General features: G+C 44.1%; 1 pseudogene; it reads right to left on the bottom strand.

Annotated features, from left to right (window-relative positions):
* Positions 1-294: 294 nt before the first annotated feature.
* Positions 295-558, bottom strand: LOC134389336 (ubiquitin-fold modifier 1-like; annotated as a pseudogene).
* Positions 559-7,626: the final 7,068 nt, after the last annotated feature.

Genomic DNA, 7,626 nt, shown 5'->3' on the forward strand with positions numbered 1-7,626 from the left:
CCATCCAGATGGATTTTTCTGTGATACTTTGCTACAGCTTTCTATTACCCTTTGTTCTTGTTCTGTGTTGCTTTCCTCTTTACCAGAAGCCTGGTCCCCATCTTCCCTTCTCAGCTTCTTATTCACCTGGAATCTTAGCACATCCTTAAAATTTGGGTCTTCAATAACTCATCAGCATTTCCTTGAGCTTTCTTGTGAACTTCAGATCTTCTTTGCAACAATAATCTCTTCCTGAATGCTATTTAGAAATATTATCTATATTTATTCTGAAAGGTAATCAAATGTTCCAAGTAGCAGATATTAACAACTTCCAACACGGTCTGTAGGAATAATTCGCAGTTCTGAACCATGCTTTAGAAAAACATTTCCAGCAGTCTGTGCAGGATTTATTCCTATTCCATCATTGGTAATAATTGCACTTGTTGCTGCAGGAACTTTAAATTCTTCTGCTGCAAACTTTAAGACTGCTGTGAAAGGTATACTTTCAGGAACACTGAGTACTTTGTACGGCAGTCACGGGTCTGATGTCAGCATGATCTTAAAGTAAACCTTCAACATGGTGGAGCCGGCCTGGACAGACACCCCACAGCAGTTCCTCTAGATATACTGTTTTAACCTTAACCTACTCCTAATTCTAAATTAAACTACTATTCCACCCCTGGGGGTCCCGCTGGGGGCCTGAGGTTTGGAGCCAGGGGAAGCCAAACCCAGCCACGCCCAGGTAAAGAGCACACCAAAAATACCATTTCCATATGGGTAGCCCACCACAGCCACTGAAATTGCCATGGCTGCTGAAAAAGTGGCTAGTCTCTATAGCAGCAGTCACAGCCACCGTGCAGATGGCACACCAGACTCTCAACTGCATTGACACAAAGAGAGGCACTAGCAGAGCCTGGAAAAAAAAAAGAAAAAAAAAAGAAGAGGTCCTCTCTCTCCACAAAGCACATTCTGGAGTAACAGAAGAAGCATCCAATCTACGGTAATGGGGGAGGACTTAATCACACCTGTCTCAGTACTGGACAGATCATCTAGGCAACAAACCAGCAGAGGAACAGTTAATCTATCAGATGGAGAGAACAAATCTATGGCTATTAGAGGGGGGAGGGGGATGAGGAACAAATTTATGGTTATTAGAGGGGCAGGGGGAGGGGCAGGGGCAGGGGTAAGGGGAGAGGGGATTGGATAAGAGGCATAAAGGATAAGTATGATTTGTAACAATGAATATGCTAATAAAAATAAATTTTAAAAAATTAATTAAATAATACTAACCCTAACTTTAAAAATAAACCTAAACCCAATTTCTCAACTCTAACTCTAAACTAGCCCTAATCTAAATCTGAATCTCAATTCAAAATCTAAATCTAACCAGAACCCCAATGCTTATCCTAACCTAGACCTTAATTATAAATTAAACCTAATCTGAACCAAACCCTAACAACATACAGATGGCTGAGGGTTGTTAAGTTGAGAAGAATGAGCCCAAAACCTTGTCCTATTGTTATTTCTCTTGTTTTTTCTTCACAAGGGATGTGTGACCGGTCAGACCTTTCTGGATTGTGTAGGTCCTCAGTTTCTCCAAACCTCCATTATGGCGCTACTTATCAGCTCCCTTTTCCCAGAAGAGAAGATATTAAGGGAGATAAAATTCAGATTTGGTTTAGCAATTACCTGCTTACTGATATATCTCAGAGGACACTGGTGAAGAAGGGTAATATATAGATATATATGTAGCAATACTATTTTTTAAATTAAGAAATAGTTTAAATTTGCTCTCCCACTTGAATTGGTGGAGCGGGAGGTGGGGGGTGGCGGGGTGGCAACTGGCCAGTAGGGGGATCCAAACCCTTGACCTTGGTGTTATCAACACCACACTCCAATCAACCGAACCCATCGGCTAGCCTCCCAGTTGATCTTGAATGTATCTTAAATGGTGATAAGTCAGGCAGTATTAGCCTCACCTGATAAATGAGATGCTAAGGCACAGATGTGTTAAAGGCTTTGCCCAAGACCACGCAGCAGGGTAGCAGAAGAGTGTAGCCAGCTGACTTGATTCATAGCCTATCTTCTGCCTGTGATCTCAGTTGCTATTATCTCCTATATCTCCCATTTAGTGCAGATATCCAAGAAGCCTCAACATTTTTTCAGAATTTGAAATGACATCAGGACTGTGTCGAGTTTGAAAAGGAGAAGCAGAGCCAGTAACAAGTGTAGAATGAGGAGGATTCATCCAAGTGCCCAAGTGCTCAGTGGCAAACACTTTTAAAAAGCTTCAGTCCTTGAATGCGGGTGGGGGTGGTAGATGGAGAGAGGTAACCAGGTAGTCAAGACCAAGTGAAAACTCTGGAGGATGGAACTTGGTGTCAGGTTGAAGAGCTGACAGTGGACAATAAGAGGAACTCATCCATAGCCTTAGGAAGAACTAAGCACAGTCCTGATTTCCCTACATCTTTCCTTAGAGAAGGTCAGTGCCCCACTTTTCAGCAAAAACATTCCCAAGATGTTTCTTATTTATGTGGAACCTGGAGCCGTACATTCACAGTCCCACAAGCACTACAGAGGCCTGTGACAGAGTGGAGTTTGCTCAAATGGGTATTTAAAAAGAAAGCAGTGGCAGCTGGCCAGTTAGCTCAGTTTGTTAGAGTGCAGTGTTTGTAACACCAAGGTCAAGGGTTCGGATCCCCACACTAGCCAATCGCCAAAAAAATAAAAAAACGAGAAAGAAAGCAGTGAAGTAAGGGGAGTAGGGAAGGGGTATGCATGAGGTGGGGCTGATAGGGAAGTCATAAAGTTCCCGAATCTTGAACATTGGGCAAACCAGACATTTAGACATGAAATGTAGAAGAACGAGCACTGGGCTAGATCTCATTTTCGCTGCAAACTTTAAACAAATCACTTCCCACTTTTTCTCCATCTGGAAAATAAGAGAGTTGGGCCAGTACCCAAAGTCCTTCTCAACCTTGACATTCTACAATTCTTGACTTGCTCAGTCAAAACCACTCAGGGGCTGACCAGTTAGGTCAGCTAATCAGAGCATACTACTGATAACAAGGTACAGGGTTCAATTGCACAGCTGCCAAAAAAGAATTTTTTTAAAAATAAAATTTAAACAAAAACCACCCTGTGCACCTCTTTTTCTAATTCTGCCCTCCCTCTGAACATCTGAATCCAGTATAGTGCTTTGCTGGCTAAGGAGGCTCCATGAGGTCTCCAGGCAGAGATGTCTGTCCTGTCACATGCCCCCCCTCCATATTTGGGAAACAGCCCCTGCCCTGCTCTGTCCCCAGGCCCCAGGGCTGCCTAGCGAGGAGTGTAGGACCCTGGGAGCATCCTCCATGACTTCACATTAATCCCGCTGGATTTTCTGAGGAGGAGCCTAAAGCACGGAGTAGATAAAAAGCTGCCTTCGCAGTGCAGTGAATTCCCTCAGACCCAAAGCAGCTGCTCCTCAAAGTCTCCAAAACCAAAAATCCTCATGAATAAATATTAGGGAAAAAATGAGGTTTTCCAAGAACAAAAGCAGATTAGAGGAAGTTATCTGAGAGAGGTTAGGATCTTTCATTTCATGAAATATGTCACTTATGTGTTGCCCCAGACTTTCCTTGCCAACTGCCCCACCCCCACCCCCTCCCAGTTCCACTGATCCGGCGCCAAATCCTGCTTCTGCCTCACATGGAAACAGGCAGCACCTAGGAGATCATCTGCTCAGGCTTTCCTTCAGAGGGAAAGAGAAACCACAAACAGCCACCCCCCTGCACCCTCATGCCAGATTCCAGACAGGGAATCATGATGACTTCATCGGTATCTGAGCTGGAACTCACTTCTCCAAAGACAGAGGGGCTGCTAGCATCCCTGCAGAGTCCCCGGAAGGAGGGGAGGCTGCATGGTGGGTTTACGCCTGGGCCACACGTGGAGACCTGTGTAAAGACTCCATCCAGGGGCTGAACCCTGGGCCAGGGCCTGCTTCGCTCTTGACAGCTTGTGGTGAGTCCCTCCCCCCCACATCCACCCTACCCCTTCAAAAACCCCCTTGCTCATTGAGTCAAAAGACATTCTCAAGTCAGAGCCTCATTCCCTTTCATCTGGATCCAAGCGGAAACGAAAATACCTTTGGGAGAAAATGTGTCTGGGTGTGAATGAATTGATCAGAACCTGTTCAGAGCAGTTTTGCTGAAAGAGTAGGTGGGAAAGAGCCACTGCGAGGCAGTGGAGTTCAGGGGCCAAAAGGTTCCAAACGCCTACAGGGTTAGCGCTGGAGGGGAAGCCTAAGAGATCGTGTGGAAGAGACCCCGCGTGCTGCAGATGAGGACACCAATGCCCAGAGAAGAGCGTCTTTCACAGTATCACACAGCAAGTTAGTAGCAGAAACTAGAACTCAGGTGTCCTAACTCTTAGTGCGAGTTGCAGAAAGCAAACGTCCGAGGCCTGAAAGATAAACCTGGCCTGTTTCACAAGTTTGCCAGGGGCCGTCGCTTTCCACCTTCAGAATATTTGGTTCCACCCTGAGTGAACCTCAGTTCTTGGTTGTGAGCAGCTGTGAAGCAGCACGAGTGGACAGAAAGGGGGGTGCGTGAGCAGGGAGACGGGGTGAAGATCCTCCTGACCAAAGACAGAGAGGAGGAGAAGCCCGGCTCCTCAACTGCATCAGACTCTGCAAACAATGTCAAATCTTGACTTCGAGGCTGTTGGCTTTCACCTCTCCTTCTAGCCACAGTTGCCCAAAGAAAACCAGTAATGCTGTTGTCTCTGGATGCAGAGGATGACACACTAGTTAATTATTCCTTGCCTATGCTTCTCTAACATCGCATTCCTTTCCCCCTTATCTTATAGTTATTTTTGTAATGGAAAAAAAAGTGGGACCTTAGAATCAGACCTGAGTTATGTGGCTTAAACTTTAAAAAAAAATTTTTTTAAATTGTGGTAAAATACACATAACATAAAATTTACCATCTTAACCTTTTTTTTTTTTTTTTGGTGGCTGGCCAGGAAGGGAATCTGAACCTTGTGTTGTCAGCACCGTGCTCTAACCAACATCTTAAGCATTTTTAAGTGTATATTTTAGAAGTGTTAAGTATATTCACAAGTGTAACCAATCTCCAGAACTCTTTTTATCTTGAAAAAGTGAAACTCTATGCCCACTTAACAACAACTCGCCACTCCTCACTCGCCCAGTCCCTGACAACCACCATTCTACCTTCTGTCTCTCTGAACTTGACCATTTATACAAGCAGAACCACACAGCACCTGTCTTTTTGTGACTGGCTTATCTCATTTAGCATAATGTCCTCAAGGGTCATCCATGTTGCAGTACATGTAAGAACTTCTTTCCTTTAGAAGGCTGAGTAATATTTCATCCTATGGTTATATCACATTTTATTTATTCATTCATTCATTAACGGATGCTTTAGTTGCTTTTCCTTTTTGGCTATTGTGATTAAGCTGCTACGAACATGGGTGTACAAATATCTTTTTGAGACCCAGCTTATAATTATTCTGAGTATATACCCAGAAGTGGAATTGCTGGATCCTATGCTAATTCTATTTTTAAGTTTTGGGTGAACTGCCGTACTGTTGGCTTAAACTTTGGGGCCTTTATTTTCCTCATCTGTAGAATAGGCTCAAGGTTGTTGAGAGTATTAAAGAAATCCTGTACTTAAAGCTCTTGGCTCAATGCCTAGTACATGCTAGAAATTTAAGAAATGATTGTCTCCTATGAACTCTTGAAGAGAGGGGCTATGTTTCATTTCTGTACCCCAAGCACTTAGCATGGTGCCAGACACATAGCAGGTGTTCAATATACGACTGTTAGTGAATGAATGAATAATAAACAAACACAACCTGGCATGTTCGAAGTACCTAGAATAATTCCTGCATATCGTAGGTGCTCAATAAATGTTTGTTAAATGAATGCATGTAATATTTCCTATATAAGGCCTATTTCTTCTGCATCACACTTTGTGAGAAAAGGAATTTGCTCTTGTCTCTAAAGTTCCTGGAATGACAATTCAGAATCAGGTATTTGGTCCACTGCCACTCATGCCCATGCTGAGGAGAACTCCCACTTTCTAGCAACCCTCTTCTCCCTTCACCCGTGGCAAATGAATTCCATTGCACAAGTGGTGGGAAGAAGGAAGATCTCCACGTGAAAGTAAGCAGAGCACTTCCAGGCTGCACTGGGCTTGCTAGGCTTTCTCTCTTTCTGCCATTTCACAGAACACTTAATATGAGCTCCAAGGTGTATCACAAAGCGGGGCTGTCCATATTGAGTCCTGCAACTCAGAGTCCATGCAACTCAGAGCATTTCAATCATCTGGCCCAGGTGTGAGAGCAGTTACCAGGTCTCACCTCCCAGCAACATCTTCATTCTGTGCCTGCCTTCTTGGCCCCAGGAGGCTTACCTGCTCTTCCAATAAAACCTAAGTCTTTTTTTCTGCTCACAAGTTTGGCTTGTACTTTTCTAAGCACTGTCCATAACACACCAGTGTTGTAGCTACTCAGCCCTCTAGAACCTGTTGATAGTGCCTTTTCTTTTTCTGGAATGTCCTTCTCATTCACATGTATGCAGGTCAAAACTTGCCCACAGTGGTGACTGGAATCAGGACTGAGGGGAAGGGAAACTCTCTCCAGGTGCATGGACTGGGAACTCATTTGGGCATCCAGAGTACCTTACATAGGACCTAGGATACAGTAGGAGCTCAATAAACACACATTGAATGGAAAAAATATAGCTTGATGTATTATATTCCTATACAATTCTCTTTAGACTATAGACTCCCCAAGCACAGGTTAAGAACTATGTCTCTCCCCTCAGCCAAGATGCCTCCTAACCCTGAGACCATACTTCCCTATTATATGGGAGCTGTCTGAGGGCAAGTCCATGCCACCTCCATGTTCTGTGAGCCCCCTCTTCATCAAGGACCTTGCTTAATAATGACTAAGACCATGGTTTCTCACTCTTGGCATTATTGACATTCTGGGACAGTTAATTCTTTAAAATGAAGGGCTGTCCTGTGAATTATAGGAAGTTTAGCAGCATCCTGGGCCTCTACCCACTAGATGCCAGTAGCAACCTCTTCCCAGTTGTGACAACCAAAACTGTCTCCAGATAATACAAAATAAGGTAAGGGGAAAGGGAAAATTACTCCCAGCTGAAAATCAGACTTAGATTGAGGCAAAAGACACAGCAATTTCTCTACTTCTTATAGCCTTGTGGGAATGGAAAATATTTATTTAGTAGAGGAGAAGTTGAATATTATCAGATTAAGAATGAATGAGTAAGAATGAATGAGAAACCCCCTGGGGTTTCTCAGAATTGAAACTGGGAGCACTCCAGGTGAGAAAAACCCCACCTGGGACAAAATTTCCACATCAGATCACTGGGGTACAGCACAGAACGAAGGAAGGGGTGGATTGTGTGGACATGCCCGATCAGAAGTTACTGGAAATGGCAATTTCTCTCCACTCAGATAGGACCTGGCAGTGCTCTAAACCTGGAGTCAAATACATAAAGGTCTACTCTGGTTGGATCCTACCTGCCTGCAGAAACTGGAGCCCAAAGGGACTGAGTGACCCTTCTGATGTTGCATGACACATCAAAGACAAAACCAGGACTTGAACCCCCTTTGAGTC

This window comes from Cynocephalus volans, chromosome 10, assembly GCF_027409185.1.
Source record: "Cynocephalus volans isolate mCynVol1 chromosome 10, mCynVol1.pri, whole genome shotgun sequence".
In the NCBI taxonomy this organism is placed as follows: Eukaryota; Metazoa; Chordata; class Mammalia; order Dermoptera; family Cynocephalidae; genus Cynocephalus; species Cynocephalus volans.